This window comes from Nilaparvata lugens, chromosome 6 (assembly GCF_014356525.2).
Source record: "Nilaparvata lugens isolate BPH chromosome 6, ASM1435652v1, whole genome shotgun sequence".
Classification (NCBI taxonomy): Eukaryota; Metazoa; Arthropoda; class Insecta; order Hemiptera; family Delphacidae; genus Nilaparvata; species Nilaparvata lugens.
In genome coordinates, this window is record NC_052509.1 from 20,103,473 (window position 1) to 20,111,750 (window position 8,278).

Genomic DNA, 8,278 nt, shown 5'->3' on the forward strand with positions numbered 1-8,278 from the left:
AACTGTGTTTTTTCTCTTCCCTTTGTATAGATTGTGGTATAATTTTGCAAATATGAAGCAAGCAGCGCGTCAGTGTAAATTAAGTCGCCTTGGTCCCATCTAATTTTATGATAGTTATGTTCAAGCCAGCTGACATCACGGTACATTTTTCTACTCAGTAATGTTTTCGGAAATGGTGATTTAAAGTGTAGCACAATATGTCGTAGTTTGTAATCGATTATGGCTACCTCTTTAATAATGATAAAATTATCATCACTTTTGAAAAAATGAAACTCGACTACAGCAAAATCAATGTCATCATTTTTCCTGTCGCATTCTTCTTTACTCTTCTCCTCCTCCTTAATTCTTGCTGCCTCCTTCTCCAATTCTTCTTCTTCTTTATCCAAGTCGCATTGTATGCCAAAGTCTCGAAATTTTGTTGATACTTGCTCATCATCGTCCATTTTCTGTTGTCCGTCATTCTGTGTGTGCATGCACACATTCTATGTACAAATGCATCAAATTTTGCTTTTGTCAATGATGACAATGATGATGATAATGATGATAACGACGACGACGACGACGACTGAGGAATATCTATGTTATTATTCAAGCTATTAGAACACATTACAACTGAACACTGATGTAATTACTGTTCATACACGCACTTTTATATACCCCCCTCCTAGCGTCATGCATAGCTCGCTCTTGCGTCAAATTACTGTACTTCACGAACTAATGCGCTCAATGGTTTGTATTCTACTAATGTGTCACTTATCAAAATACAATATGCAGTCGTTAAATTTGGCACATTTTCTGTAAACTCCATTTCCAATTGAATGTCTGTTGACGATGTTAAATGATCAGCTTGATGTGAACAATCTAGTACAATTATTGGACAGCAATCAGTAAAAGTTTTATAATCTACAACTGTACCATAATCAGTATGAAGTCCTAAATTATAATAGCTGGGCGCAAATTCAATAAACATTTTGTACAAAAGTTGATTGTTTCCATTTATACGATCATACGGCAGATATTCACTATTCAGGAAAAGTTTAACATCGTGCAATTTGCACGTATCAAATTTCGACATTGACTTTCCCATTACATTTTTCCTGTTTGTCTGAAATGCTAATAATACAAATCGCGGTGTATCAGCTTTTGAAGCCGTCTTTATAGTCCAAATCGTGCTAACACTGTTCGGCAGCTGAGGATATTCGTGGATATCCCATTTTCTGAATGCAATTTTCAATGGCCTATCCTGATCGACAATTTTCAGAAACTTCAATCTTAAATGATCATCTACATGAATATAGGGCACTTTCCAAAGCAATTTTGTTATTTCCAACGACATTGATGTTGCTTGTGACGACTCAATACAATTAATATCTGTTGCGGACCTCAAAAGCACAAGCTCTTGTCTCATATTCAAAATTACATGTTGAAAATCTTCGAAAAATGGCAGAAGTAATTTTAACGGTACGCAATAAGCAAAAGTATTATTAGTTAGTGTTGATGCACTATCAGTGAAACCTGCTAAATTATATGTATTTTTATCGTTTAGTTGTTTCACTAAATATGATTTAATAGTAGAAGTAATACCTACTAGTCGACTCTTTGCAACGACTGTACCTGCCAACTCAAATCGTATCTCATCAAACATATGTGCTACTGCATTTGAACTGAGCGTATATACAGCCTCGACCGGCGGATCATCAGGTTTGTCTTTTGCCGGCGGTTTTGTACATGTAATTTTCCCCTCAACAATAAGAAAAGATTTTGCAACTAATGAAATAAGGTCATGAGACGATTTCGACAAACGTATTTCATCATTGTTATTAAATTTCAAATTACCATACGGCGCATGCGTATGATAATCAAATTTTGTTATATCTGAATAATAGTGTATGTCTTGTTCAACATTTAGTATGTCACTAATTGCGGCCGCCGCGTGTTTTGACGACATATTTCCAATTCACTTTAAAACCAAGCTTTTCTAAAAACCTTGCTCGATTATGTGTTATCAGTTTCACGGACTGATAAGTACTAACCGGTGTCGGTTGCTGCATGCTAAAAGCAGTCCTACCGCCACCACTCCACACCCTCCTCGCGCCTAGGTTGTTATACACAACAAAACCCATTCTGTAGCGCTTCTTGCTCTCTCGCTTGTGTTGTTTGCGTGACTAATGCTCACATCATTCTAACACATGCTTGATCCATCACCGCCTCTCTCTCTCTCTCTCTCTCTATTCCTTCTTTCTAATGTGTACTCTTATTGTTATACTATCGCCGCGGAAATCAACTAGTTTACCATTCTGATCAACTACTTGAATTACAATAGATTGAATTCTGTGCGTGTTTAATGGAAAGTAAATAATTGGCGATGGTGATTCATTTATTAGAAAACCAGGTGCAACCTTTGGTAGGAATTCGAAAATTGTATGAACCTCTTGCCCATTTCGATAACTGCCGCATGCAATATTACAAGTAACCTGGAACAATGTTATATTTGTAATGGATACTAAACGTTTAGAATAATGCCATTTATTTGCTGCAAGAATTTCTCTATCAAAACCGAGTATATCGGCTAGTGATGTGTTCATTGTTAAATCAACATCTTTATCCGCTTTCAATTCACATAGCATTGTCGTATTATTTCCTTGTATAATTAGATTTGAACTATCAACGTTCAATTTTCTCTTTATTTCATTTATTATACGATCAATTTCGTAGGAGCCTGTATCCAAATCAATCAAGCTATCACCATACTTAAAAGATGAGTTGACATTTTTAATTATATTTGGTACACTATTGTATGTCCATAAATTAATCAATCCAATTTCATATTGATAGCGTGCGTCTAGCTCTAGTACAGTGGGAAGTACTACAATTAGACAACTGCTGCTGCTGCTACGGTCTTTAGATGATAATGTTATTACAACCATTGCGTACTACTACTACTGTTTTACCACCACCTTCTTTCATACACATCTACAAGTGAACTGTCTGCTATAACGCATCTGCAAGAAATAAAAGACAAAAATGACCGCATACATTACTATTTAGTGTTTGTAATTGATCATAATTGAAATAAATTTCAACATTTGGTTGTTGTTTGAAATAGTTTATCAATTGTATGGGCGGCTGTAAATTACCAATTGGATCAAAATAATATACTTTTTGTGCATGTTTTTTGTAAGCCACCCAGTGTGTTCCACTGTTCATGATCGAGTCTAAATTTATGATCGATTTTTCATTTAAATTAATTCTTTTTGGCAATGTATCAATCATATAAATACCACACAATTTAATATCTAAAATATCAGCCCAATCTTGTAGATCATAATTTGACAGTGGTCCTTGTATATTAATCTTCATTTTCTCACTTTCTTTGGCGCTCTCCTCCTCCTCGTCCTCTTCTTCTTTGTTGTCCTTCTTCTTTGTGAAGGTGTTTCAATGATTCTACCGCCTTTATACAAGGGTGCATATGGTCTTAAATAAAAACCTTGACCAGCTATGTGCTTACTTAAATGTTTAATTGCTTTTTGTCAGCTAAATGTGCACTTCTTTGTTCTTGTAGTGATGAATTATTTTTCCAACCTTCTCTTCTATTATTCCGCCGCCGCCGCCCCCGTTGTACTCTACCCCCGCCAAAGGCAGCTTTAGCTTTGATCAAATTTGTAACTAAGTATGCGGCTGCTAAAATAATAACAAGTATCGTTTAACAGTTGGTTTGTGTGAACTTCTATTTAAAAAACAGCCTGACCAGAAACTGTACACAGAACGTGATTTAAGAAAATATCGTAATATATTGCAGCTCACCGCTGCTCATTTAGATAGATGCGGTTATGTAAAGAGAAATACAGGCTATAAATCACAAATTATTCAATCTTTATTTCCATCAAGTAGTAGTAGGAAAAGAAAAAGATCTAGGATTGATGATGCAGCGGCAGCTGTTAGTGGTATGGGTTTTATAAGAAATGAATCTACTAGTCGACAGTATGTCTACTGGGATAATCCAAATGAACTGATAGACAGATTAGATATTCTGCTTTCATCACAGCAGGCGGGAAATAGATCACATTCAGTTGAAATAGCTTCTATTATTGAAGAACTGAAAGAAAGTGGTATTATATTAGGTGGCAATGTTGCTTTTAGTTGTTAGTATGTGTTTAACACTTGACAAGAATAGAGATGTCGGGCAGTAGCGCCGCCACCACTGCAGTGAGTAGTACAATAGATCGATTTGGTAGGACACATCATGTGTTTAATACAACAGCACCATTAGTTTTAAACAGTGGTTGTGCATCATCAGCAGCAGCAGCAGAAGCAACATCATCATCATTAGTGGCAGCAAGTAGAGAATATTTAGACAGTAAACTACTTGAATTATCATCAAATATATTCAATAAACTTCAGTCTGATCCATTGTCACCGCTAGTTAACAGAGAATACTTGGACAGTAAATTGCTTGAAATATCATCAAATATATTCAATAAACTTCAGTCTGATCCATTGTCACCGCTAGTTAACAGAGAATACTTGGATAGTAAATTGCTTGAAATATCATCAAATATATTCACTAAACTACAGTCTGATCCATTGTGGTCGCCGTCGCTAGTTAACAGAGAATACTTGGATAGTAAATTAAAGGAAGTTTCAACTAGTATAATCCAAAAACTACAGTCTGATCAATCATCACCGCTAGTTAACAAAGAATACTTGGACAGTAAATTGCTTGAAATATCAACAAATATATTCACTAAATTGCAAACTGAATCATCTGATTTAGTAGATAGGAAATATTTAGACAGCAAATTACTTGCAATATCAACTAGTATATTCCAAAAACTACAGTCTGATTTAATTACTAAAAAAGTGTTTGAAAGTAAATTGCATTCAATGTCTGATATATTGAAGGAGATAGCACAACAAAAACAGTATTTCGATTCACAATTGAAAACATTGTCTAAATCAATTAGTGATGATATTGAGCTAAAGTATGTTAGTAGATCGTTGTTTGATCAGAAATCAGATGAATTGAAGACATTATGTGAACAACAAAGTAAAAACAATTGTTTAAAACATGTTGATACAGATTTGCTAGAAACTAAATTGAAAGAATTAAAAGACAATCTAATTGCACAAAATAAACTTAACTTTATTAACAGGCAAGATTATAATTTGAAAGTAGTTGATCTAGAATCAACATTCAATATTATGTTGGCTGAGGTGCAAAAGAAACTTGATGAAAAAAATTCAGCTTCTCACCAAAAGCTAAAAGATGACATTATGCAGATGATTATGAAAGGTGAAGATTTTCAGAAATATTTAAATGAACAGTTGTTCAACTTTTCATACTATTTGATTGCACAATATGTAAAAAAGAGGTACATCTTTGACATGAGTGAAGCTGTACAACATAATTTGAATTCTGATCAGGTGCAAGAGTTGTTTTTGAAAAGAATGTTCAGTGATAGGCGACCAAGTGATGCAGGAAAAAAAAGAAAAAAATATGACTGGGAAATAGATTAGTAGTAGTTTGTGAGTTTAAAGATTTTAAAGATTTTAAATGTGGGGATATTTTTAATATGCAAATTAAGCAGGTGTTAACTGGGGCAGATGTCAGAACACCTGCTACAACAAAGATGGCCGCCGCTGCCGTCGGGGGCACTTCCTGGGTAGGGGAACCTCTTGGTTGGGGGTGGGAGATGACAGATGGACACCTGCTACAATGGCCGTCGCCTCTTCCTATTGGTTGGGGTGGTGGGGGACAAAATTACACTAGGGAAGGGGGACGCCATTTTGAACACGCCCCTTGCTTCCTATTGGCTGGGGGCGGGGCCAAAATGGCCGACTAGGGCTGGGGGGTGGAGGGGGGCGGGGCCAAAATGGCTGACTAGGGCAGGGGGGTGGAGGGGGGCGTGGCCACGCCCCTTGATTCCTATTGGCTGGGGGCGGGGCCAAAATGGCCGACTGCGGCTGGGGGGGTGGAGGGGGGAGGCCACACCCCTCGATTTCTATTGGATAGGCAGCTCTCTCAAAACACCACTACTTTCAATTATGGATATATTTCATGAAACATTTCAAAGAATTTCATTTCATATCTTCCCTCAAGTACAGGTAACCAAAACGGCATTAAAAAAAATTAAGTTTATAAGTGAGAAGGGGAAAAAATTAAATTTCACGTATTAAAGCTTCAAACCATAATTCAGAATCATCAATGGCATTTATCATATTTTGAAAATTACTTCCTTCAGATGGCTTCCTCCAGCACTTCCTCACATTCCTTGAAATCTATGTTAAATCTATGAAATCTATACATCCATACATCTTGAAAACTCATTGTTTGCTGCAACTTCTCAACTGGGATATTATGGATTTCATCCCGAATTTTCTGTTTAAATTCAACTACAGTTATTGGCCGAGTTGTAAACACTTTTGTTTTGATAGCTCCAGGAAAAAATCGCAGGCTGACAAATCTGACAAAATAGGGGGCCAGGGAACGTTACACAATCTTGAGATGTCACGGTTTCCAGCCACACGATTAAACAGGCGTTGCATTATTGAAACGCCTTATTGCCCGACTGAGTAGGACAAGAGAATCATTTCCTACTGTGGTTCTAAAATTAACAAGCTGCCTAGACAGTCAACGGCCTTGCATACCCAGGCATAAAGTTAAAGTGTTGGCTTAAAAAAAAACTTTCTATTAGTTTCATGAGCTCTTCAAATCTGAATGCCATGCCATCTTTAAAACTCAAGTTTAAAGTCATGATTCAACTTTTAGAAAATTCTTCATTCTAAGTTCTCTTTAGTCTTGAAGCTAAGTTTATTTTATTTTTTGACACAACCTTTCCTGCTCCGCGTGTCTAGGCGAAGAATAAGTTTATTAAACAATACTCGCACAGCTTCCATTGATTGCCGTGCAGTGTGTGATGTCGCCAATTGTATAAGAAATGAATAATACAGAGAATTCGGAATGAAATCCACAATAACCCAATTAATATGTTGCAGCATTCAATGAGGAATATCCACACATATTTCAAGATATTATTATTATATTCAAGAATCTATTCGTGCAGGAGGAAACCATAAAGGAAGAAATTTCCAAAACTCTTTCTTGTTCGTGGGACCCATATTTTTCAATAATTTGCCTGACAATATTAGAACTTGCCAATCGTATTTTTTGTACAGTAGATTGATCAAGGAGTGGCTTTTTGGTCTCCTTCCAGAGGCGCTTGAAGCTATGTTTTTGGTTGTTCAGTGATTGCCTAAATTCTGAATTAACCAAGTTCAGTTCACATTTCTAAATTCTAAAAGTTATTTTATTTTAATATTTCTTTCGTAGAGAGCATCAACTTGTTCATTATTTATTGTATTGTTTTTTATATCTCAAACCCTTATAATTTTTCTCTTAGTTGTAATTACTTGATAAATTATTAGTAGGCTATGCTAGGTATTCGATGATTGATTTTTTCACTATAAGAGAGTTTCTTGGTCTGCAGCAACTCCTCCATGCGTACAGGGAAGCTTCCCTTGCATGCGAGTATTTATTGTCATAAAGATGTATATTATAATAAAATGTATATAATAATAAACATACGTATAATCATACGTTTTATTAATTATTATTATATTAGCTTAGACACTAGATTATTAATTTTTAATTATTCTTCTTTTTATTATTCTTCTTTTTTATTTTTATTTTTTTTTTTTTTAGTTTTTATTACTCTTTATTATTTAAATTATAAAAGAAAATTAATTGCTCTTGAGATGTGTACAGACTCGAGCGACACGAACATTTCACTTTTCATCAGCGGATTATACCAGTATTTGTGCAGAAACAGTAAGGTACAGATATACTCGTATTAAGAGCAATGTTATAATTCGGCTATTTTCCAACCGATAATCATGAAAATGGTACCAAATTGTTCAGAAAGATTTGAACAACTGGCGCCGTACCGCCAAATTCCAATTTTCCAACTATAAAATGACTTTAAAATTCGATGAATTTGGAGAAAATTTGGCAAAGTTTGACGTTCAATAGGAAAAATTGATAAGTGATATCAAAATTTGGCGGTACGGCGCCAGATGTCCAAATCTTTCTGAACAATTTGGTACCATTTTCATGATTATTGGTTGGAAAATAGCGTCCGAAACACGCTAGAACGAAGTACCTGCAAAGTACTCTCAATCGAGAAAGCTTCAATTCCCTAGCCTTTCGAAAAAGTGTGGTCGAACTCACCAACACAGTCCCAACTGCTATGATTGTGAGTACAAACACTCACACCTGAGA